Source organism: Pan paniscus, chromosome 4, assembly GCF_029289425.2.
Source record: "Pan paniscus chromosome 4, NHGRI_mPanPan1-v2.0_pri, whole genome shotgun sequence".
Classification (NCBI taxonomy): Eukaryota; Metazoa; Chordata; class Mammalia; order Primates; family Hominidae; genus Pan; species Pan paniscus.
The window spans coordinates 109,455,861-109,481,105 of record NC_073253.2 but is presented as its reverse complement, the minus strand read 5'-3'; the positions used below and the strand labels follow the sequence as shown (position 1 = coordinate 109,481,105).

The following is a 25,245-nucleotide window of genomic DNA, read 5'->3' as shown; positions in this document are numbered from 1 at the left end:
GGCAATGTTTTCTATTTCACATAAACGTGTCATATAGGATAGTGGTGATATTATAATGCATACAGTGTTGAATTTATTTTTACTAGCATATTTACTACTTGGGTCACTGTATGAGAATTGTCTTCCTTCAATTCAGAAGAAATTCTCATTAATTCTTCAAATCTTGCCCCTTTCCATTGTTACATTTCTTATTTGAACATATACCAGGAATATGTTGGAACTTTTCGACCTATCTTCTGATCTGAGTCTTTAACTTGACTTTAACTTTTTTTTTTTTTTTTTTTTGAGATGGAGTCTAGCTCTGTCAGGCAGGCTAAAGTGCAGTGGCACGATCTCAGCTGACTGCAACCTCCACCTCCTGGGTTCAAGCAATTCTCCTGCCTCAGCCTCAGTGTTTTGCTCTGTGTCTTGCTATTTATTATCTCTTTAGCCATGTTCACTTGTTAATTTTAAAATGACCATAATTTTCAATGCCAGGATTTCTAATTGGCTCCTTTTCTGCTAATCCTGGTATTAAGTCTCATTTGTCTGTTTGTATTTCATAATTCCTTTCTCTTTTTTAAAAAAACATTTCTGTATCCCTTTCAGAATTTTAAAAATACTTATTTTACAAATAGTTTTTGAAAAACTGCTTTAGTATTTGTATTTCTTTGGATAATTTACTTGATTATTGAGTTTATTGGCCCTATTTCATAAAATTTGGCTTTAATCTTCTTGGGTTAGATTTTTTCCTCTCTCCTGCCCATTACCATGGTAAAGTAGCATTTAGATACTTTAAATATATATTTTTAAATATTTTTTCCAGCATTGCTATCTTGAAAGTGTTGAGGGAGGTGTTTCTTAATATATCAATTGGCAATACCATTTTAATTAGAAGTTTCAAATACACATTTCTAATGTATTATTTGTTAAGCCAAGAAGTGGTCCTAAGATATGTTATAGGTTTGGCTTGCAACATTAGCATTCAGAACTTTGTTTTACACGACCAGTTTTTCTAATTGCTACCTGTTTTTTTCTTAAGGTCTGTAAACTAAAAATTATTTCTAAATTTTTTAATGATTGCTTAAGAAATATAGAATAATATGCAACAAAGACAATTTTTGACCCACGAAGCCTAAAACTTTTACTGTTTGGCCCTCACAGAAAAAGTATGCTGATGCTTAACATACAGTTTATCTATAGATGCTATCCCAATTATTTTTATTTTTTGATTATTTTTGATAGACTTTAAAGATTAATCTTAGATTTGCAGTAAAACTGATAGGAAGGTGATAGGGACAAGGGCAGAGAAATTCTAGGCAGAAAAGGGCAGATCCCTGGCAAAACCCCACCCTCAAGCCAAAAAGCCTGCAACCACAGCCCGAAGTGAGAACTTATATCCCTGATTTCCTGCTTGAATGTTACATCTTCCTAAAGCACTTATGGCCCCTCCCTGCCCCATCCTGTGCCTATAAAAACCCCAGACTCAGCTGGTAGATGAGATTACAGCTGGACATTGGAGAGAAGCAACCTGACTTCAGAGGGACACCTTGACAGTTTAACTTCAAAGAAGAATCTGGCCAGAGACAGGTGGACTTCAGGTGAGGATTACCTACCCACCCCGTACCCTTTTCAGCTCCCCTTCCTGCTGAGAGCCACTTTCATTGGCAATAAAATCCCCCACATTTACCGTCCTTCAATTTGTTTGGGTGACCTCATTTTTCCTGGATACCAGACAAGATCTTGGGAGCCATGAGTGCAGATACAAAAGGCTGTCACACTGACCCTTTGTCCTTGCTGGCGGAGGGCAGCCACCTCACACAAAAAGGCAAAGGGCCTACTAAGCTTTTAACATTTAAGTCAGCCATGGATGGCAGAGCTAAAATAGCACTGTAACACATGCCCTCTGGGGCTTCAAGAGTCACAGGCACCCCTGCCTGGATGCTGCTGCAGGGCCTGCAAAGAGTTCACTCCCGCTGGTGCCCAAAAGCAGCTGGCTGAATCCCACACTCGCTTACCTACTTGTTCCCTCCCACAAGGAGTTGAGCGTGGTGAGCCAAGTAAATGGAGTTTGTTCCTGCCAGTTCCCAAAAGTGCTTGCTCTGGTTCCTGCACTTGTTTGCTCACATGCTCCTTCCCATGAGGAGTTGAGAGTGGTAGGCTGAGTGAACAAGGTACCGTGTCACAAGTCCCATGAAGGTGTCAGAGAAATATCCTGCTTCAAAGGTACTGAGACTTCCCATGTACACCTAGCCCCACATGTGCATAGCCTCCCCGATTTCAGCATCCCACACAAGAGTGGTATATTAGTTACAATTGATGAGCCCACACTGAAACATCATTATCACCCGAAGTCCATAGTTTACATTAGTATTTACTCTTGGTATGTACATTCTATGGTTTTGAACAAACGTATAATGACATATGCCCACCATTAAACAGAGTAATTCACTGCCCCGAAAATCCCCTGTGCTCTAACTATTCATCTGTCCCTTGTGCCAACCCTGAAAATCACTGACCTTTTTGCTGTCTACATAATTTTACCTTTTCCATAATGTCACATAGCTAGAATCATACAGTATGTAGCCTTTGAAGATGGATTCTTCAGTTTAGTAATATGCATTTTAAGTTTTCTCCACTTCCTTTCATGGCTTGATAGCTCATTTCTTTGTGGTACTGAATAATATTCCATTGTCTGGATATACCATAGTTTATTTACCCATTCACCTGCTGAAGGATATCTTTGTTGCTTCCAAGTTTGGGCAATTATGAATGAATAAAGCTGCTATAAACATCCATGTGCAGGTTTTTGTGTGAACAGAACTTTTCTATTCCTTTGGGTAAATATCAAGAAGCACAACTACTATGTAATATAGGAAGACTATGTTTAGTTTTGTAAGAAGCCAGTAAACTGTCTTCCAAAGCAGCTGTACCATTTTGTATTCCCACTAGCAATGAATGTTGCTCCATATCCTTGTCAGCATTTGGTATTGTCAGCATTCTGGATTTTAACAATTTCAGTACTTGTGTAGTGGTATGTCATTGTTGCTTTAATTTGCATTTCCCTTATGATACATGATATGAAGAATCTTTTTAAATGCTAATTTGCCATCTGTATCTTCATTGGTGAAGTAATGTTCAGATCTTTTGCCCATTTTTTTAATTTGGTCATTTTCTTATTGTTGAATTTTAAGTTCTTTGTATGTTTTGGATAACAGGCCTTTATCAGATGTGTCTTTTAAAAATGTTTTTTCCAGTCTGGGCTTCTCTTTTTCTTCTTTTGACAGTGTCATTTTCAGAGCAGAAATTTTTAATTTTAATGAAGTCCAGCTTATCAATTCTTTCTTTCATGGATCACGCCTTTAGTGTTGTACCTAAAAAGCCATGACCATACCCAAGGTGATAAAAGATTTGTCCTATGTCATCTCCTACAAGTTTTATACTTTCGTGTTAACATTTAGACAGGTGATTCATTTTAAGTTAATTTAGGTAAACCATGTAAAGTCTGTGTCTAGATTCCTTTTTTTTGTATGTGAATGTCCAGTTGCTACAGCACCACTTGTTGAAAGGCTATCTTCACTTCATTCTATTGTCTTTCCTCCTTGACTATATTTGCTTAGTTGACTACAGTTATGTGGCGATTTTTTTCCCCTGGACTTTCTGGTATGTTCCATTGATGTATTTGTCTATTTTTTGCAAATACTTGATTATCTTGATTACTGTAGATTTAAAGTCTTGAAGTTAGGTGGTGTCAGTCTTCCAACTTTGTTTTTCTTCGGTATTGTGTTGGCTGTTGTGGGTCTTTTGATTCTTTCATATAAACTTTAGAATTAGTTTATTGATATCCACAAAATAACTTAGTAGGATTTTAATTGGGATTGCATTGAATCTCTAGATCAAATTGAATGATGTATTGATGATATTGAGTTTTCCCATTCATGAACATGGAATATCTCTCCATTTATTTAGTTATTTGATTTCTTTCATCAAAGTTTTGTAGCTTTCCTCATACAAGTCTTATACATATTTTGATAGATTTATACCTAATTATTTTATTTTTTGATGCTAATGTAAATGGTACTGCATTTTAAATTTCACATTCCACATGTTCATTGCTGGTATATAGGAAAGCAATTGACTTTTGTGTATTTACCTTGTATCCTGCAACCTTGCTATAATTGCTTATTAGTCCCAGGAAGGTTTTTAAAATTTTTTTTCTGCATAGATAATCACGTCATCTGTGAACAAAGATAGTATTATTTCCGTCTTCTCAATCTCTATACTTTTTACTGCCTTTCTTGTCTTATTGCATTAGCTAGAACATCCAGTGCAACAATGAAAATAAGTGGTGAGAAGGGACATTCTTGCCTTGTTTCTGATCTTAGTGGGGAAGTTTTGAGTATGTTGGTAGCTGGGGGGTTTTCGTATATATTCTCTACCAAGTTAAGGGTGTTCCTCTCTATTACCAGTTTGCTGAGAGTGTTTATATTGGATTTTATCAAATGCTTTTTCTGTATCTATTGATAAATTCTAATGATTTTACTTAAAAAAATCTTGAGTGAAGCTCATAAATTTACCTTTACATAAGAACTTCAGATTCACATGGTCCAATGACAACATTGTGAGATGCCTCATAATATTCATGGGTATACATAATGGTTTCAGGGATTACACTTTTGAGACCCACCAACCTACATTTTCCCAAAGTGTTAACAACTGATTCAAATCAATTAAGCATCCATAGCTGTCACTGATTGCAGAGCCATATGTTAATGTCAATTATCTTCTACGTTAGTCCAATGTAAATACCACACATATGTTTCTCAGACAAAAAAATGAGGAAATAATTTACTTTGTTTTTCATTGTTTCTCATGTTGTTGAAATTCCAAACTGTTTTCATTTCTTGGTGTAGTAATGTTGGACTGATGAGAGAAACAGAAAATCACTGATTAAGAAAAGTGAGTTATTAAATTAAAAACCTTTGGAAACCATAGAAAGGAGAATTCCAGTTGAAGTAAATTTACCAGATGAAAGCTAACATTCTTTTACACAAAATATGTTGAGTTCTATATTATAATTTTTTAAGAAACCAAATACTCATTTGTCCCTGAGGATACTTTGGGTAATCGGCTAGTTCATTAAAATGCTTTTAATTCAATGTGGTAGAGAACTAGAATGTATTTATCTCTTAGTCTTATTCTAGGTACTAAAAACTGCTGACAAATTTTGGCCCAGACAGAAAATTTATACCTACTTTCTAACATAAAGGTGCAAAAGGAGCTTCAAAAATTATTTACAGAACTATTTTCTAAATAATGTGGAGGCTACAGGTGATGTTCATTTAGTTATAAGAAAACAGTCGATTATTGCCATCTTGTCTCTTCCCAGAGGCAGGTGTCCACGGAGTAATCAATGCAGAAACACACAGTGAAAATTTCGATGTGCAGAGAGTGGCTCAAGGAGGGAATGCAAAAGGGGTGTCCGATTTGTAGCATAATTTTATGTCTTGGGTTCTACCCTGATTTATTGATTTAACTATAGCAAGGAGACAACTGTTTTTCAAAGCCTGGAGTCAAGCATGATCCCTTCCTGCCTTAGAGTGTTAGTCCACAAACAAGCTCAAAGGGTTCTGTGTCACCAAGTATAAGGAATATGTTTCACAATGAAAAAAAGTAACTCTCCTTTGTTATTCTTTATCTAGCTACTGGTTTCTTACTCCCAGCTTACTATAAAGCAAATTTTCTGCTTTAAATTCACCCTTTAGAAATTTTCTTATCATTCACTGTGGCAGAAAAGATAAAAGTGATTATGGCTTCTATCCTGAGCTTTGGATCCTGGTTACAGCTGACAACTCTATATTCTAGTAGGAATAAAATCTTAAATGATTGCTATCTTGCTGGTTTCCTATACAATACAAACACGAACTGTGAACCAAGTCCTTTTGACAAATGAAAATATTTCATTAAGCCTATTCAAGTTATATTCTTGACAAAGCAAAACATTCTTGTCACCAAATCAGTACACTCCTCCTCCCTCCTAAGCCTGTGGTTTTGTGGAGGTAACAAGTAAACAATTCCTCTGATCTTGGTTCCAAATAAATAATACCAGACTATATTACTCATTTGGAACCAATGATACTACCTGTTTCTTCTTACCAAAACCACATGAGTATAACCTAAAAGTTATTCATTGATGGCTTTACTAAATTACTCTTTTCGATTAACATTGAGGTTGCTTTTAAAATTTTCGCTCAGGGAAAGTTGTTTTTCGTTGTTTGTTTTATTTAGGTCTTGGATGACTGAAAGGCACTCAGGTTGTAGTTTCATCTTGGCCAAATTATAACTATTGATTATGGTCCCATTAATCCATTTTCATTATTTCATTCTTTGAAAGAAGGCATCTGAGCCATATGGGGAACCCAAAAGAACACAGCAATGAACACAGGAAAAAACCTCAGGAATTGTGGGGAGTCCTCCACCTCTTCTTCAAGCACCAGTGCTACTAGAATCTACCCTTACCTTTGTCAACTTTTTCCTCTTAGTCAATTTTCGATACCTAGCTATTTCCTCTGGGGCTTTGAAATGCCCATGCTTTAGTTGAGTGTTTGCCTAGTACCAAGAATGTAATAATCAATCTGGCTGGAGCAGAATTTAGCTTCATTACCAGGTGTTCATTATTTCTGCTTTTTTAAAAATAAAAAAAATTATCATCATCTAAGTCATGGGTGGACAAACTATAGCCCACAGGCCAAATCAAGTCTGTCATCTACTTGTGTAAACAAAGTTTTATTGCATCACAACCATGCTCATTCTCTATACATCGTCTATAGCTGTCTTCATGCTACAATGACATATCTGAGTAATTTCAACAGAGACTGTATGGCATACGAAGCTATTTACTAATGGCATATGAAGCTATGGCATATGAAACTATTCACTAATTACCCTTTTAAGGAAAAGTTTGCTGACCCCTGGTCTAGAATCCTGACATTATGTATTTAGGACTTTCTCTTGCTGCCTGTGTGATGTTTCCATGGCTAAGCTTTCTCATCTATAAATTGGGGCTGGAACCTGTCTCCTAGGATTCTTGTGAGGATGAAATTAGGTAATGTATGTGAAGCACTTAGCTCAGGGCTGGGTAAACACTCAATAAATGTTAGTGTTGTGGGGACTTGATGTCTCATTTGAAGCTATCTATTCGAACTCTTTCTTGTGAAGCAGTTCAGTACAGAGAACAAGAGCTTTGAACTTGGGTTCAATTCATATAGTAGAGGTTACTACTTGTGCTGTCTTAAGCAACTGTTCTACTTTTCCTCTCTTCTCCCTACAACAGGAATAATGAAAGCTACCATGGAGACAAAGATAAATCCTTAAAACTTTCAAAGACAGCAAGACCAACGGCAATAATAAGACAAATTGCATGCAATGGACTGAAGATCATAACAACAGACTTAGCCATTGCTGGGAATGAAAAAGAAAGAAAAAAAAATGCTTTCAATATTTTGAAGGAAATAGATTTTTTACCAGAATTCTCTACTTAGCCAAACTATCAACTAAATGTGAGGGTAACATAAAGACATTTCAGGAATGCAAATTATAAAATCACAAAAACAAAACAAAAACCACTCATAAACTCTTTCTTGACAATTTATTGGAGGAATTAAAAAAAAAAGAAGAAGAAACTGAAACAGAAAAAAAAAAAAGAGAAACCAAGGAAGAGGGAGATGTGTTATCTGGAGAGATCTGGGAAGAAGATGAGAATTGCAGTGTAGATTTTATAGATTTTTAAATCTCTTTGAATTCCCCATATTGAAACAGCAAATAGGATAAATTAAACAAAAACTCATGGGCAATATCTATAACAAAACTTTGTGACAGTGTATGCCCCAACATCATGAAATATGAGTTCAGGGAAAGAACCACTGGAACAGCAAGACCTGAATATTATCAACTATGGAGACAAAGGAATTTCTAATGGCCTTGAGAGCTAGAGGACCAAAACTTTGATCAATTTTCCATTGGTTTCGTGGTCTCAAATTAGTTTGTAATCTCTTCTTCTCCCTCCTTTTCTTTCCCCCAGCATCTCATTTACAGGGGTATCCATTTATTCCCAGCAGTACTCCAAAGGCAATTCTCCCTCTCTTAATTAATTGCATTATATCTACATTGTAAGAAGATATAGCTTTACGCATGCTACTATAAAAACATTCACATAATTTATCATATAAATCAGAAAAGTTTTGAGGCTGAAAGAGGCCACTACTAATTAGGCCAAGATAAGACCTATAATCTGGACTCTAATGGCAAATTGGATATATGATCATCTTATTTATAAAAATCAGTATTACTACTAAAGGTAAATATATATTTCATGTTTATCACCTGTTCTTACACGGATGTCCTTCCAGTCATTTTGGTCTTCAGAAGCCCATTGTCTAGTAGATTTTGCACGAAGAGCTTATGAAAGCATTTTTTTTTACTTTAGACTTGAAGTTTAGGCAGAGTGAAGAAAAATGTGATTCATATTTTCTTTTTATTAAAAACTTTTTATAACAGCTTGATTGATATATAATTCATTCACTCATTTAAATTACACAATTAATTAGTTTTTAGTACATTCACAAGATTGTTTAACCATCGCCACAATTTTAGAACATTTTCATTACCACTGAAAGAAACTACCCCTACTATCATCACTACACATTTCCACCCAACCCCTAGGCAACCACTAATTTACTTTATCTCTATAGATTTGCCTATCATCAGCATGCCACACCAAGGGAATTATGCACCATGCAATCCTTTGGACTAGGTGCTTTCACTTAACACAATGTTTTCAAGGTTTAGCAGTACTACTGTATGTATCAATCAGTAACTGATTTCCTTTATGGCCAAATAATATTTCACTATAGATTTAGAATAAAGAAAACAAGATTAATATTTGAATGAAAATAAGAGCTGACAAAAAATTTTTAAGTGGTTTCACCAAATGTTTCTTCTTCATTGGCATTATGACTGACATAGTTATCGAATTAAGTATAAGATATACACTTAACATATATTTAATAAATGTAATAAGTACATGCTCATATAATAAAATATATAATATTTTAATAGTATAAAGTGTTGTTATACTTTAATATAAAGGAAATATTTTAATACTTATTTTAATATAAATTTTAATTGAATTAAAATATAGGTAATTCATGAAACCAACCACAAATGGAGTTACTAATATGGAGGAGTAGTGAGCCCAAATAAAAGTCTGAACATTTCTACAAGTAGTAAGGATAGAAATAAGGTATATGCAACCTTTTTCTGTCTATATAGAAAATAGCACTCTCATTAAAGTCATCTTTTAATGTGTCAATTACTGTAACATCTTTTTAACTTTTAGATACAGGGTACATGCACAGGTTTGTTATATAGGTAAACTCGTGCCATGGGTTTTGGTATATAGATTATTTCATCACCCAGGTACTAAGCCTACTACCCAACAGTTATCTTTTTGATCTTCCTCCTCCCACCCTCCACCCTCAGGTAGGTCCCAGAGTCTGTTGTTCCCCTCTTTGTGTCCATGAATTCTCACCAATTAGCTCCCACTATTAAGTGACAACATATGGTATTTGGTTTTCTGTTTCTGTGTTAGTTTGCTGAGAATAATGGCCTCCAGCTCCATCCATGTTTCTGCAAAGGTCATGATCTCATTCTTTTTTATGGCTGCATAGCGTTTCATGGTGTATATATACCATATTTTCTTTATCCAGTCCACCATTAATGGGCATTTAGGTTGGTTCCATGTCTTTGCTATTGTAAATATTGCTGCAGTGAACATACTTGTGCATGTGTTTTTATGACAGAACAATTTATATTCCTTTGGGTATATACTCAGTAATGGGATTGCTGGATCAAATGGTATTTCTGTTTTTATCTCTATGAGAAATCGCCACACTACTTTCCATAATGGTTGAACTAATTTACACTCCCACCAACAGTGAATAAGTGTCCACTTTTCTCCACAACCTTGCAACCATCTGTTTTTTTTTTTAACTTTTTAATAATGCCATTCTGACTGGTGTGAAATGGTATCTTGTTGATTTGCATTTCTCTAATGATCAGTGATATTGAGCTTTTTTTATATGTTTGTTGGCCACACATATGTCTCTTGAAAAGTGTCTGTTCTGTAACACCTTAAACATTCCAGTTTTGCCAGAGTGAAGGGCCCTCACATTCAGTGAACAAAGCTATGAGCTGCTAGGTTTCTAGATAAGAAATAGTTTAAACCCTTGAGGTCAAGTATATACTAATAAAACAGTGAACATTTCATTTCTAATAATTGAGGCATAAACTATTCACCTCTTTGTGCTTCCTATCGTCATTAATAACTACAATTTGGCTTGATGAGTATTTAGATGCCTCTCAAATTTAAATTTAAAAATTACTATAGCATTTATAGATTAATTTTCACACTTTGGTTTTATATATAGCAAAATTCACTCACATATAATCACAATGGTATATACATGAAAAGAAATATTTTTCTGTGATTATTACTTATGTCAAGGTTGGCTTGCCATAAAGACTACTTTTACAAGCTTGTATACACAGTGAATTCTCATTATTTGCAGCAGCTATATTTCATAAACTCTCCATGAATACTGAATTTGTGACTACTGAAGCACTGCTTCTAGGGGAAATACAGGGTTAGGTTCCTACCAGCCTCCAGTTGCAACATTTTCCTTGACAGCTCAATACATACCATGTATTGTGTGTGTTTCTGCTTAAAGAATCTTTATGTAATATATATTATTGATTCATTAACATTAAACTCAAGAAAATAGCACTAGAACTCATGCCTGAATGAAGCTTATCCAACACAAATATTTTCTCCATAAGGCATATCACAGCCTTCTAGCCCTTAGGAACACTAGGCTTGGGAGCCAGTTTAGACAGCAAAATCACCAACAAAAAGCACAAAAATGCAAAAACTATGCTACTAACCATCCTGTGAAAAGACTACTTGTTTACAGTATAAAAGCTGAAAAAAGAAGCAAAACCTCACCCTGTTTGACCCCAGCTAGGAACACGCACATGAGGCAACTCAAATTTTTTGCTGCTCTCCACCTGTCTATGAACAATAATGAAAGCACTGAAAAAAAAATGATTTTAGGATCATAAAATTTTAGTGAGTAGGTGAATTCACAAATAAGGAATCTGTGAATAATGAGGAATGAATGTATTTAAGTTAGAGAATGAGTCCGCATGAGATCAGAAATTAGATGTGACATTTCATATTTCAGCAATACGCATCCGGGTTTATAGGGAAATCTTATAATTTTAGGAGAAAGAAAGCTGAGCAGAGATTTTAGCAGTTAGCTTTTTTGGAATCCTGGATATAAAGTTTCTATATTTAACTTGATAAGTATAATGTCTTCATACAATTATGATGTCAAGACTTTTTATAAACCCACATCCTCGTTCCTCAGGAACTTTTGCCATTGATCCTATAATTTTTTCCAGTTTTCTTAGGTTTAATTACATGTGTCCTATTGATACACATGAAATACAACAGCAGTCCACAAACCTACTGAAATCAGGTGCCAACTTTTTGGTTTATATCCAAATTTTATTTTCCTGGAGAAAGGATCCATGGATTTCACAATATTTTCAAAGAAGCTCAAAAACCAATGAAAATGCTTTAAAAAGGAGATGAAGAGTAAGAAGAAAAAGAAATGGAATTCAAAGGAATAGTGACATTTAAGGAGCAAGCAGAGGAAGGGGAACTAGTAAGGGAGACATGAGGAAGAAGCAAATCTAATGATGACCCTGGAGACAAGGGAGCAGGAGAGTCTTAAAAGGCAAAAATTAAAAATTAGCCAGGTGTGGTGGTTGCATGCCTGTAGTCAGCTATTCAGGAGGCTGAGGCGGGAGGATCTCTTGAGGCCAGGAGTGTGAGGCTGCAGTGAGCCAGGATTGTGTCGTCACTGCACTCCAGCCTGAGCAACAGAGTGAGACCCTGTCTCAAAAAAAAAAAAAAAAAAAAAAAAGGCAGAAGTCATCAACAGTGTATCAAGAGAAGCAAAAGGCTAAGAAAGATAAGGAGTGAATGTGATCACGGAGGACTCAGATGAAAGCAGTATTAGTGGAGAAGTGAGAGTAGAAGCCAGTTTTCAAAACTGAAATAATGACTGGGAGAGACTGTGAAGGAAAGAGAGAGAACATAGTAGTTGAGAGAAGATGTTGTTGAGAGGTCATGTAAGTCTCCTGAGGATAAGGAGCCAGTGGATGAGAAGAGGTTGGTGATAGAGTGAGATAAAAATACACATCAAGCATTGACTCTGAGTCAGGTGCCCTGCAGCGTATTAAGTGGAACAGTTTTGAACACACAAACAAGATGCTTACCCTAGTGGATTTTTTAGGCTGAGGACTGGTTTGTAAAGCCTCATTTTTCATAGAATCATATACCTGAGCTTCACCCCAGAGATTCTGATTTCATTAGCCAAAGGTGGGGTCTCAGTGTCAGCTTCGTATAAAAGCATCCCAGGTTATTCTAATGCACAGCCTGAGTTGAGATCTACTGTTCTAAAGACAGATGGGTTGATAGATACACTACAGAGCCAAGTAGCCAACCTGGAATTGGGCACCACCCTCATCCCCTTAAACAGGAATGAAAGATGTCAGCATTAGCATAGAGTGGAGGGAAAGTTGGAATTTAACACAATCACCCCAGATAGTGGCCTCTATTCCCTCTGTGAAGTTAAAAATAAAATCATCTGCTGAGAGTGAGAAATAGAGGGAAACAGGCAAGGGATGACAGTCTGGACTGATTACCGCTAAGAGTGGGAGATAAAGTAGCCACAGTTACACTCCATTCAATTTCAGGATCCAAATGAAGTTAGAAATCTTGAATTTGTAGAGGCACTGATTTGTATATATGCTTGACTTTCTGTCATGTATGAGAGAAATGCGTATGTTTTAGCTTACCAACATAATTGTGAATTCATTCTTGTGTTTTAATTCCTGAGCTCATGGTAATGCTAATATGGAGAGACTCAATATCTGGCATAAAAATGCCTAGAACCCAGTGCCAGTCACAACCTACCTACTGTGTTCCCACTGTGGCATTTAGTTCTGAAGTGCACTGCCACAACAGCCTCTTCTGAGTTTTACACATATTTAAGTCACTGTGACGGAGATGGGACTTTTACTTTATTGACTGTATTTGCTATCACTTTAATTCTCTGTGATAAGACAACCCTACTCTGTGCCAACATGTCTCTCGGCATGTAAAGGGCTGGACAACTTTGGTGTACTAGGTATTACTGGAGAGATGAATATCATTTAAGAAAGAGTCTAATGTTTTCTTTCCTAAAACTGCCCTCAAGAGGTGCAAGTAAGTTAACTTAATGCTCCTGAAAGTAATTCTGAGACAGATGCAGTGTATTGGAAATGGTCTCGATTGCCTTTCTTTCAAGGACAAGAAAAAAATTCCTACAATGATTTAAAAGGGAGAATGGAAGACAATAATTTGCCCAAATAAGATCTATAATAAAAATGCTTAAGATGCTGAAAATCAAGTTACACACATCTACTGAAAATTTACAGGTCTTTCTGCAAAGATCATGTAATGTACTAGGTATGGGTATTAAAAGTTAGCCAACCAGGTATGCACAAAGAAAATACATGTGTGCGATGACCTGAACAATGGCATTTGCTCAGCGATATACCATTTTCTATTCTTCCTTTCACAAATGAGGAGACTGCATCTCAGAAGGATAAGATTTTGTCCAAGGTACAGTTTATTCATCAACAAAAATGCACCGGGAACCTATTTTCTCTAGAGACACTGTCAGGGGAGAATAAAATGAACATCATGAAGTTCTCTATATGCTCAGAGAGCAGTTATTGTGAGAGGGTGTTTGACGGTCCAGTGTTCTAATACACCCCAAAACAAGAACTAGTCATTAGGGAGTTCATCACAAAGACACTTCCCTCAGCTCTCATCGATAACAGCTTCAGAGATATGATCCACTGTAGATGCACACTACATACATGTTGAATAAAGGAAAGAGTCTATAAAAAGAAAGAGTGTTCTAAATATACACTAAGTCCTTTGTAGGGGGCACAGAATAGGGAATTCTAAGTCTGAGAAATACGGAGAAAAGGCTCAACATGAGAAAGAGGAAATATGATTTTGCAGGCTAGTCAATCGATTAGCTTGGCTGGGGAGGAATGACTTGTTGAGAAGTAACACAGGTGCAACTGAAAACACAGAGTGGGGCTAGACCTTTGTAAATACTTGAGTCTGAGACTGTGACCATTTTAATCTACTCCCTGGACAAAAAAAAGAGAAGTACCAGGGTATTCCACAGGCATAAACCATGACGACATGGGTATTTCAGGAAGGCTGCTCTGGCTGTGTGGATGATGAACTGGAGTCAGGGGAGAAAGAAAAGGAGACCAGTAAAGGTCACACCACCGCAGTGTTGGTGAGCTATTCTGAGGGTCTGGAAAGGCTAACGAGAGTGATCATGGGAAGAGAAAAGAGGTATTTGAGAGAAATTCACAGGGGAAAAAAATGACCTGGATTTCATGCTGAAAAAAATATGAGGAGAAAGAGAAATAAAGGAAAAGGAGGATTTGGAGATGCAGAGCTGAGATAGAGAAGATGATGTCACTAACAGAAATCATGGATTCAAGAGCTTCTGCTGGAGGAATTTGGGATACGTGGAATTTAGGTGCGTCTTAACTAGCAAATGGAAACACTCTGAGATGGGGCTGGAGATTAGGAAGTAATCCCAGAAGAAGAAGGAAATGTTTAAGAACTCTAGATACTATGTAGGACTTAATGTATTTGGAAATGATAGCTGAAGTCACAGTAACAGGTAGCTTGGTTAGCCAGGCTAGCAAATATATAAAGAATATTCCTATTTCATATTGAATTTAAGTAGTCTTTTAGACATATTTCACTTTGTAAAAACAAAAATAAAAACTAACAACCAAATTAAAGAACACACACACAATCAAAGACGGGAAAAATAAAATCCTGCTAACTAGCATTTAGAACTACATCAATTTTTATGAACTTTGGACTTGAAGTCTTCCCTTGAATGGAATGTAAAGAACATCTAGAGTAGAAAATTATTATTTGGTACCATTTAGCACAATAACCATCCTATTTTCAAAAAGTAACAGGATAAATCTGTCCTTTTCATGCCGTCTGCCATCTATTCTATTCCTTTGAAAAGAAATGACTTAAGTAATCTTAAAAAAGATTTCATCACTTATGGTTTTTAATATGCTAAAGACAGCAGAGTCTGAACATTTTAAGTCAGTAAAATACTGAGAAAGTATTGTCTGCAAAATAAAGATGTTGTAGCCTTAGGTGAAAACATATTTAATTATTCACTGCATTTGGGTTTAAATAAGCTCCCGAAGGCCCATTTTTTGGTTTCCTTCTGGGGAGAAAAAAGTCTTCTGAAAGCTCTTTATACTAGTGACATGTTCTGCTTAATATTTCATTTACATTTGTCCTAATTCTATTGTTTTGCTCTTCTATACCACCTACAGTGATGAAAGCCCATTCTTTTTAATTCGCACTTCTATTCTGTTTTATAGGTTATTTAATACTGCATAATAAGGCAATTAGGCCACAACCCAGTGCACTATAAGTGGCATGGGAATGATCCAAAAGAGACAAAATAAACTTAATGTAACACAAAAATGACTAGGCAGCATATTAAAAAATCAGATTACTGATAAATACTTTAGTGCCATTAGAATCCACTGTAAAGTAGCCCAGTAAACTTAATATCCTCAGTGTCTTTCACACTGTGTGATTTTACCAGACTATTCACAAATGCATTTGAAAATATTTTTTATAAGATGGAACCTCAAGCTTAAATGTATGTCCTATTAGCAGTTTGTGTTGCACAGCAACTAGAATTTAGTCAATTCTGCCTATACACAAAGACAGACAGTGTTTGACCAAAACACAGGAATGACTTATTGAATTACAAAAAAAAAGACAAAGAAAAACTGAAGATTCCTCCCAAAGCTTTTGCCTTCATTTAAGCTTGCTTCTTGCTTTTCATTCAGCTGGCTGAATAGATGCTATGTCCTCTTAGCTCTCCTCATTATTCAAATATTCAGCATATTGTTTGAAAAGTGAGTCTCTTATGCTATAATGTCTTGATGTGACCTTTACTACGTTTTGGAAATTGTATTAATAAGGACATGGTATATTATGCTATGGTAACAAATTGAACCCCAAATCTCAGTGGATTAACAAAACAAAGTATATTTTTCCCAACTTACATGTCTAAAATTGGTCAGGCCAATTTACATCTCTACTCCACAAAGCCACATGGGCTTTTAGAGGCTCCACCATAATGGTGGTGTCACCATAATGTGACACGGCCATTTCCAAAAACTAAAAGTGGCTACTGAGTATGCTGTGTAAAGAAAGGTGAAACATGAAGAACTTTCATACTCATTTTCACTTCTATTTGTTTGTCATGGGAGTCTAGGAAATCCAGGAAGAGGAAAAGAGGTGGTAACCACCAAGTACTGTGTTTACATCAGAAGAAGTTACTTCTAGGAGGCAGCACTGTGAGCTAAAAAGATCTCTAAACTTCGAGGCAAGAGATCTGATTTTGGACAAGTCACTTGGCTTTTCTGGGTCTGAATACGCAAAATGAGAAATTTATTTTTTTATTTTTTATTTTTTATTGAGGTTGTTAAATATTCTATTCAGTAGCTGGAAAAGTGAATTTCCTGTAGAATGACAGGAATTACATAGAAGCAAACAATTTTATTTTCCTTAAATGTAGCATTAATTTTAATGTGGACATAAACAGTGCAATTTTAAAACCTTGAAGGTGACATGCATATTTTAAGGTGCAGTTGGGATGGGGGAGGATGTTAGCATCTCTGATTTTCCTTACCACTTTTATTTTTTCTAGTTCCTTATGCAAAAGCACTGAGTCAGGAAACTTCATCTAGAATGCTAAAGTTAAAGGTGAACTTCCTGAAGTCTGTATACTTCTACATATCACAAAATGGAAATGACTTTCTAAAGTAGTTTGGTAGGCACTAGAGTAATATGGCTGAGCTTTTAAGCTTGAAATGAATGAAATCAGGGATTCATTTTCTGCAAAACTAAAGGAGATAATGTTTGTAACTGTGTGTCCTATTTATGTTTCATAGTTGCTACCCATGTGATCCGTTCCACCAGTCTTTATTCGGTATAGTTTCTGAATAGATGCTGTTCAATGGAGTTATACGTAACTAGGGTGTGGTGAGGTACAGAAGGAAGCACTGGGAAAATCACTTCTTCCTTGAAGTCTGAGTCCATGCTCTTCCTCCACTGTTCTTATGGCCTTTTCTCTGCCATTGAGGCAGATGGAGCTGGTGCAGAATGTCAGATGCTGTCATCATTCATAGGCCCAGGGATGAGGTCCACCTTTGCTTCTTCCACAATATCTTTCTCAAGCTTTCCTGGCCTTGCAGCAGAACTTCTAGAACTAGAAAGTCAGTTCACTAGGTCCTTGACTCAAAGGTCAGGATGAGATGGGATGTGGCAGAGTGACAAGACACAAAGGGAAAATATGGTACCAATTAGCCTCAGAGAAGGATAAATTTATATTTGCACTGATGAAAATTCAAATTCCCTAAGTAAATCTAAAAAAATGAAGATTTTCTTTGAGGAAAATGAGAAATTTAGATGAGATTGTGAGCATCCCGCAAGGAACATCAGGACATTAGAATCTTGTCCTGTCACATAAGAACTTTAGACTTTAGACTTGTCCTATCACAGTGGACTTTAAATGGTAACTTTCAATGTATTATAAGAATTGAATTACCATAATCAGCAAAAGAGACATAATATTAAAATACAATTAGATATTTAATATTAGAGACCTAATAATAAAACAGAATTAAATCCAAAAGAGCCAAAAAATAAAAACCTTTCAAACTTTCCTCCATCCTCTATTCACTGCTCCACAGCATCTTTCACTAGCAAAATAACCTTGAATGGCAGGGCAAATGTGTAATGTCTTTCCTTCACAGCCAAAATTGGAATTTCTTTGTTAAATAAGGATGATTCTAGAGTTTGGACCCTATTAGAGCTCTCTGAAAATAAATAAGAAAGGTAAATAATGTCTCTTTCTTATTTGATATACAACATCTGATATTTGTGCTTTAATATTAGGCATGAAGCAGCTGGGTGCGGTGGCTCACGCCTGTAATCCCAGAACTTTGGGAGGCCAAGGCAGGCAGATCACAAGGTCAGGAGATCGAGACCATCCTGGCTAACACGGTGAAACCCCATCTCTACTAAAAATACAAAAAATTAGCCAGGCATGGTGGCAGGCGCCTGTAGTCCCAGCTACTCAGGAGGCTGAGGCAGGAGAATGGCGTGAACCCGGGAGGAGGAGCTTGCAGTGAGCCGAGATCGCGCCACTGCACTCCAGCCTGGGCAACAGAGCGAGACTCTGTTTCGGAAAAAAAAAAAAATATATATATATATATATATATATATTAGGCATGTATATATTAGGCATATATACATTAGGCTATATATATATATTAGGCTATATATATATATTAGGCTATATATATATATATATATATAAGGCATGAAGTGCTATGGTATTTAACAAAACCAGGATTCTTCAGTGTTTTGGGGTTAAAACTGAATATCATGAAATACCAAGAATTCACAGAGACAAGGTAATTTTATAGAACTCTCACAATAAAAAGGAAAGTAAATATAGGTAAAGTCTTATGTTGAAAATGATTAAAATTAAAAATGGGCTTTAATGATCTCGGCTGTGAGAGAAACCCTCAGCCCACTAGATCCTTATGCCTGGCATACAGAGCTGCCTAAAGATTGCACAGAGATGTTGCTCCAGAAAGGGAACCCACACAGAATCCCACAGGCATCCAACCCTGGAGCAGCCGCAGCTGGGCACCACTTTGACAGCTCAGCTACTAGGGAGTCTACAGACAGGGCTGCAGCTGCTGCACTCCTCCACGGAGGCAGGAAGAGAACAGGTGCCCCCACACATCCCTCGGATGGTCCCTGCCACCCTACTCCAGGCTGTCGTTGAGACTGAGACATGAGCATCACACTCCCCACAGCTTCTTGCCCATGCTGCTTGCCTGGGAGGGACCTGCCCTTTCTGGTAACATACCCAAGGCAAAATTTTGAGAGTTCAATGCTGAGTGGTGCCTTGACCTCAGTCTGAGATTGGGCTGACAAGGCTGCAGCTGTCACACAGCCAAGGACAGACAGGGAAACCAGGCTATCCTATGCATATCTAGGACAAGACCCACAGCCATGCAACAGGCTGCCATGAGACTGAGATGCAACCAGACCACACTCCCCACAGCTTCTTGGCCATGCTGCTTGCCTGAGAGGGACCCCGCCTTCTCTGGTGCCAGGCCCAAGTTGCCATTTTGAGAGTTTAACACTGGGCTGCACTGTGCCCTCATGATGAATTCAACTTGACATGTCCACAGCCATTGCTTGGTCAAGGAGGGACAGGGCAGCCACATTCTCCTAAGCATACCTAGTACAATATTCACCTCCCTGCTCTAGGTTGCTAGGAAACCAACACTTGAGTGGATTGCACTCTCCACAGTTTCTTGCCACAGCTTCTTCCTCATGCTGTGCACCTGAGATGGGCCTCACCCATTCTGATTACAAAACCCACAGCTGTCACCATTTTGAGAGCTTAACACTGGGCTATGCCCCACTCTTGGACCATGTTTGAGATGAGGCAGCTGCAGCCACTACCCTCTTATAGTTATTATTATTATTATTATTATTAATAACCCACTTATTATTAGTGGGTTAGTGGAGGGACAAAGGAGACCAAGCCCTCCTAAGCACACTTAGAACAATACCTGCCACTTACTATGGGCAGCTGTGGGACTTAGGATTAGCCCACGAATACATTGCAGCTTCTAACACCACCAACCCAGACTGCTTGGGTCCCAGTGCATTGCTCCACAGCTGCTACAGCCATCACCCACCCACACCACATCAGCTGTCCAGGAGCCTAAGAACCCACTCACACACAGGGTCCACCACTCCCACTACAAGCTCTTAAGCAAGTCACCTGGAGGGTCAGGAATTAGCTCTCTAGTACCCACTAACATGGGAGGCAGTGTAAGCTTCTCTGAGCCTAAAAACAGGCATACTCACACCACTACTGCCACCACTGGAGCCCAAAGACTGGCTCACTTGACATCGAAGTCCCCAGCTGAATTTCACCACAAGCTGAACTAATAACCATTTTCTAAACCACCAAGGAAATCACAGAGACCACTGACCACTGCCAAAGAAGTCACGCAAATATCACACTACTGCAACTATCCAAAATCAAAGCCAAAGTGTCTTACTCAACAACAGATATATACATCCTCAGGAAAAAAATTATCCCTACTAAAGCAATTTGAAAAAAAAAATGGAACGAGTGACAGCTATACCAGATGCACGAACATCAACATAAGGTCACAGAAACATGAAAAAGCAAGGAAATATGATACCATCAAAGGACCACAACAATTGTCCAGCAACAGATTCCAGTCAAAAAGTATTCCACAAAATGCCAGGTAAAAAAACTCATAATCGTGATCTTAAAGAAGCTCAGTGAGATGCAAGAGAAATCAGAAAAACGATATAAAGAAATTAGGAAAATCAATCCAGGATGCGAATGAGAAACTTACCAAAGAGACAGATATCTTAGAGAAAAGAAAAAAAAAGCAGAAATTCTGAAAGTAAAAAATTCATTGAGGGGAAATACAAAACACATTTGACAGCTTCAACAATATACTAGACCAAGTGGAAGAAACAATCTCAGAACTTGAAGAAGACAGGTCTTTTGACACAATCCAGCCAGACAAAAATAAAAAAAAAAGTATTTTAAAAAATGAACAAATCCTTTGAGACATCTGGGACTACATAAAGTGACCAAACTTACATTCCAAGGAGAAAGAAAGAGATCAAATAGTTTAGAATATATATCTAAGAAAATAATCAATGAAAATTCCCTGTCTATCAAGAGAGTTAGACATCAAGATAGAGGAGGCACAGCAATTTTCAGACAAACACATTGTAAAAAGGTCCTCACCACAGCATATAGAGTTCAGAATATCTAAAGTCAAAGTGAAAGAAAGAATTTGAAAATTAGCAAGAGAAAAACATCTAGTCACCTATAAAGAAAACCCTGTTAGTTAGACTAACAGGAAACTTTCAGCAGAAACTTTACAGGCTCAAAGAGAATGAGATGGCACTTTCAAAGTGCTAATAGAAAAAAATTATCTGCCAAGAATTTTGTATACTGCCAGAATAAACTTCATATTAATGGAGAAATAAAGTCCTTCCCAGACAAGAAAATGCTGAGGGATTTTGTCACCAGAAAACTGGTCCTACAGGAAATGTCTAAAGGAGTCTTAAACATGGGAATGAAAGGTCAATATTTACCATAATAAAAGCCACATGAAAACATAAAACCCAAAATTCATATAAAACAATCACACAACGAGGATGAGAAAGAAATCAAATGGGGACATGACAGAATTTTCATCAAATCACAAAAAACAAAAAGACAGTGAAAAAGACGGAAACAAATAATTTATGAAACAACTTGAAAACAATCAATAATATGACAGGAACAAAGCCTCATATATCAATATTAACCTTGAAGGTAAATGGATTAAATGCTTCATTTAAAAGATACAGATTGGCAGAATGGATAAAAACATGAATCAATTATATGCTGCTTCAAGAAACTCACCTTATCCATAAAGACACATATAGATGGAAAGTACATGGATAGAAAAAGACATTACACTCAAATGGAACACCAAAGTGATCAAGAGTCACTCTAGTTATATCAGACAAATCAAACTTTAAGTCAAAAATAGTAAAAATGACAAAGGTCATTATGCAATGATAAAGGATCGATTCAGCAAGTGAATATAACAATCCTATATATATCTATGCACCCAACATCAAAGCATCCAAATTCATGAAACAAATACTACTAGACCTAAAGAAATAGACAACAATACAATAATAATAGGGGACTTTAACACCCCACTCATAGCACTAGACAGATCATCAAGACAAAAAATTAACAAGGAAACATTGAACTTACATTGGATTTTAGACCAAATGGACTTAACAGACATTTACAGAACATTCTATGCAATAATTACAGAATATGCACTGTTTTCATAAGCACATGGAACATTTTTCAAGACAGACCACATGTTAGGCTACAAAACAAGTCTTAACACATTTTAATAAATCAAAATCATATCAAGTATCTTCTCAGACCACAGCGGAAAAAAGCTAGAAATAAATACCAAGAGGAACTCCCAAGACTATACAAATACATGGAAATTAAACAGCATGTATTTAAAAACTAAAAACTAAAAAACAAAAATAGAAATTTAAAAAATCTTAAAAAAGCAATACTACTCGATTCAGCATTCCAACTACTGGGTATGTACCCAGAAAGAAATCATGTATTTAAATGATACCTATACACGTATGTGTATCACAGCACTATTCACAATAGCAAAGATACAGAATTAACTTAAATGTGTATCAAAGGAGGATTGAATAAAGAAAATGTGTGTGTGTGTATATATATATATACGTATATATATGTAAACACATATATATACACATATATACGTATATGTGTATATATATCCATACATATATACATATATATGTATATGTATGGATATATATACACATATACGTATGTATGGATATATATACATATATACGTATATATGTATATATGTATATATACACATATATGTATATATACACATATATATATGAGATTGGTGCAAAAGTAATCCTAGTATTTGCCATTATTTTTAACATATATATATAAAATGGAATACTACTCAGCCATAAATATTATATAGGAGCCAGAGCAGGTTAAAGTGTTATCTAAGATATTTATCAGACTCAACATAAATCTGAATGAAACCATCTGTGTTAATGGACTAACAAATGGCAGATATAGATCCTACAGAGAATAAACTATTTATTTTAAAAAATTCATAGTATTTTAGAATCTTAAAAAGTGGGGGGAGGAGCAGGACTTTGAGAACGAAGAAATAAGGAGCTCGGCACAGCCTCTCCCCAACAAAACAACAATTTAATTCACAAAAATTATCTTAAAAGATCATTAATCATTCATATTCCCTGGAAATTGTCCTAAATGCATACAGCAAATGTAACAATATTCATTCAAGAAAACCTATTAAATATCAGTAAGAAAAGTAAGAATCTATGGCATTTGAGCCGTGACCTGGCCCATTACATCCACTTCCCGGTTCCTGGGAAGCTATTCCTGAAACATGTTCAGTCAAGAAGGTAGGAGCTCCTTTTTCCTTCAGCAGCCCGTTTGAAACTATGGTTTCATCCTAGGAGGAGCAGGCTGCTGGCATTTCTCATTCCCGCCCCTATTCTGCCTCCCAGCCTCATGTTGCAGCCACTCTTATTCCAGGCAGGTGAGACCAAAAAGACTGCCTTTGTAGTCACCCACTGCCATTTGTAAGGAGGAAGCTCTACCCCAGAAGCTGCAAGCTGAGAATACTGGGGCCCTGATTACCCCTGTCCCCACTAACTCATTGGACACAATTTCCACAATGAGAGGCGCAAGGTGAGAAGAAGCAAAACTGAAGAAGGGAGAACTGGGCAATTCAACAATGATCATTGGAGACTTCAATACTGCACTTGCAAAAATGGGAAGAACAACTTGACAGAAAACTAACAAGGAGAGAGAAGACTTGAACAATTCTATAAACCAACTAGAACTAACAAATATGTCTAGAACATCCCATTAAACAACAGAATACACACTCTTCTCAAGCACACAAGGAACATTCTTAGGATAGCCAATATGCTAAGCCATAAAACAAGCCTCAATAATTTAAAATAATTAGAATAACAGAAAGTATGCTATCAAACCACATCAGAATTAAATTAGGTATTAACGACTGAAGGAAATTTTGGAATAGACAAATACCTGAAAATAAGCAAACTTACCCAACTGGTCAAAGAAGGAATCATAAGGGATATTAGAAGATATTTCAGAATGAATGAAAATGAAAACACAATGAAACAAAACTATGGGGTACAGCTAAGTCTGTGCTTAAAGTGAAATTTATAACTGTAAATGCTTCTATTAGAAATTGACAAAGATCTCAATCAATAACCTCACCTTTTATCTTAAGAAACTAGAAAAACAAGAACAAAATAAACACAAAGCAAGCAGAAAGAAGGAAATAATACAGAATACAACAGAAATAAATAAAATAGCGAATAAAAATGCAATAGAGAACACCAATAAAACCAAAAGTTAGTACTTTGAAAAGATCAACAAACTGGACAAATATTTTGATGAAATGATGATAAAGAAAAAAACAAAGTAGATGTAAGTTGCTAAAATCAGAATATTGCTACCAACCTTACAGAAACAAGAAGGATTATAAGGAAATACTATGAATAATTATATACCAACAAATTAGATAACTTAGATGAAATGAACAAATTCCTAGAAAGATACAAATTACCCAATCTGACTCAAGAAAAAAGAGAAAATCTCAACAAGCCAAAAATGGATAAAAAGAATTAGTAAATTTAAAACTTCCCACAAAGAAAAGTCCAGGCCCTGTTGGTGAATTTCACTAAACATTCAAAAAAGAATTAATACCAATCCTTTACAAACTCTTCCAAAAAACAGAAGATGGGAACACTTCCCAAATTATTCTATGATGTTGGTATTATCCTGATATAAAAGATATCACAAGAAATAAAAAGTATAGAACAATATCCCTTATGAACACAGATGTTAAAATTTGAAACAAAATACTAACAAAGTGAATCCAGAAACATACATAAAAAAAAACCAGTATACACCATGGCCAAGTGGGAATTATCTCAGGAATGCAACAGTGGTTTAACATCTGGAAGTCAATTAATGTAATATATTATATTAATAGAATAGAGGGCAAAAACTATGATCACAATAAAGGCTTATATTTATATTCAACTGATTTTTCACAAGGGTGCCAAGACAATTGAATTGGGAAAGAATAGTCTTTTCAACAAATGGTACTGAGAGAACTCCATACCCACATGCAGAAAAATTAAATTAAGGACCTCTCTCACACCATATCAAAAAACTAATTCAAAATTGACAACAGACCTAAATATAAGAG

At 36.2% G+C, this 25,245-nt stretch overlaps 1 protein-coding gene across 2 annotated transcripts in view; it reads right to left on the bottom strand.

Annotated features, from left to right (window-relative positions):
- Positions 1-25,245, bottom strand: part of KCNN2 (potassium calcium-activated channel subfamily N member 2) — an 827,086-nt gene that overhangs the window by 278,324 nt on the left and 523,517 nt on the right. The window lies entirely within an intron of this gene.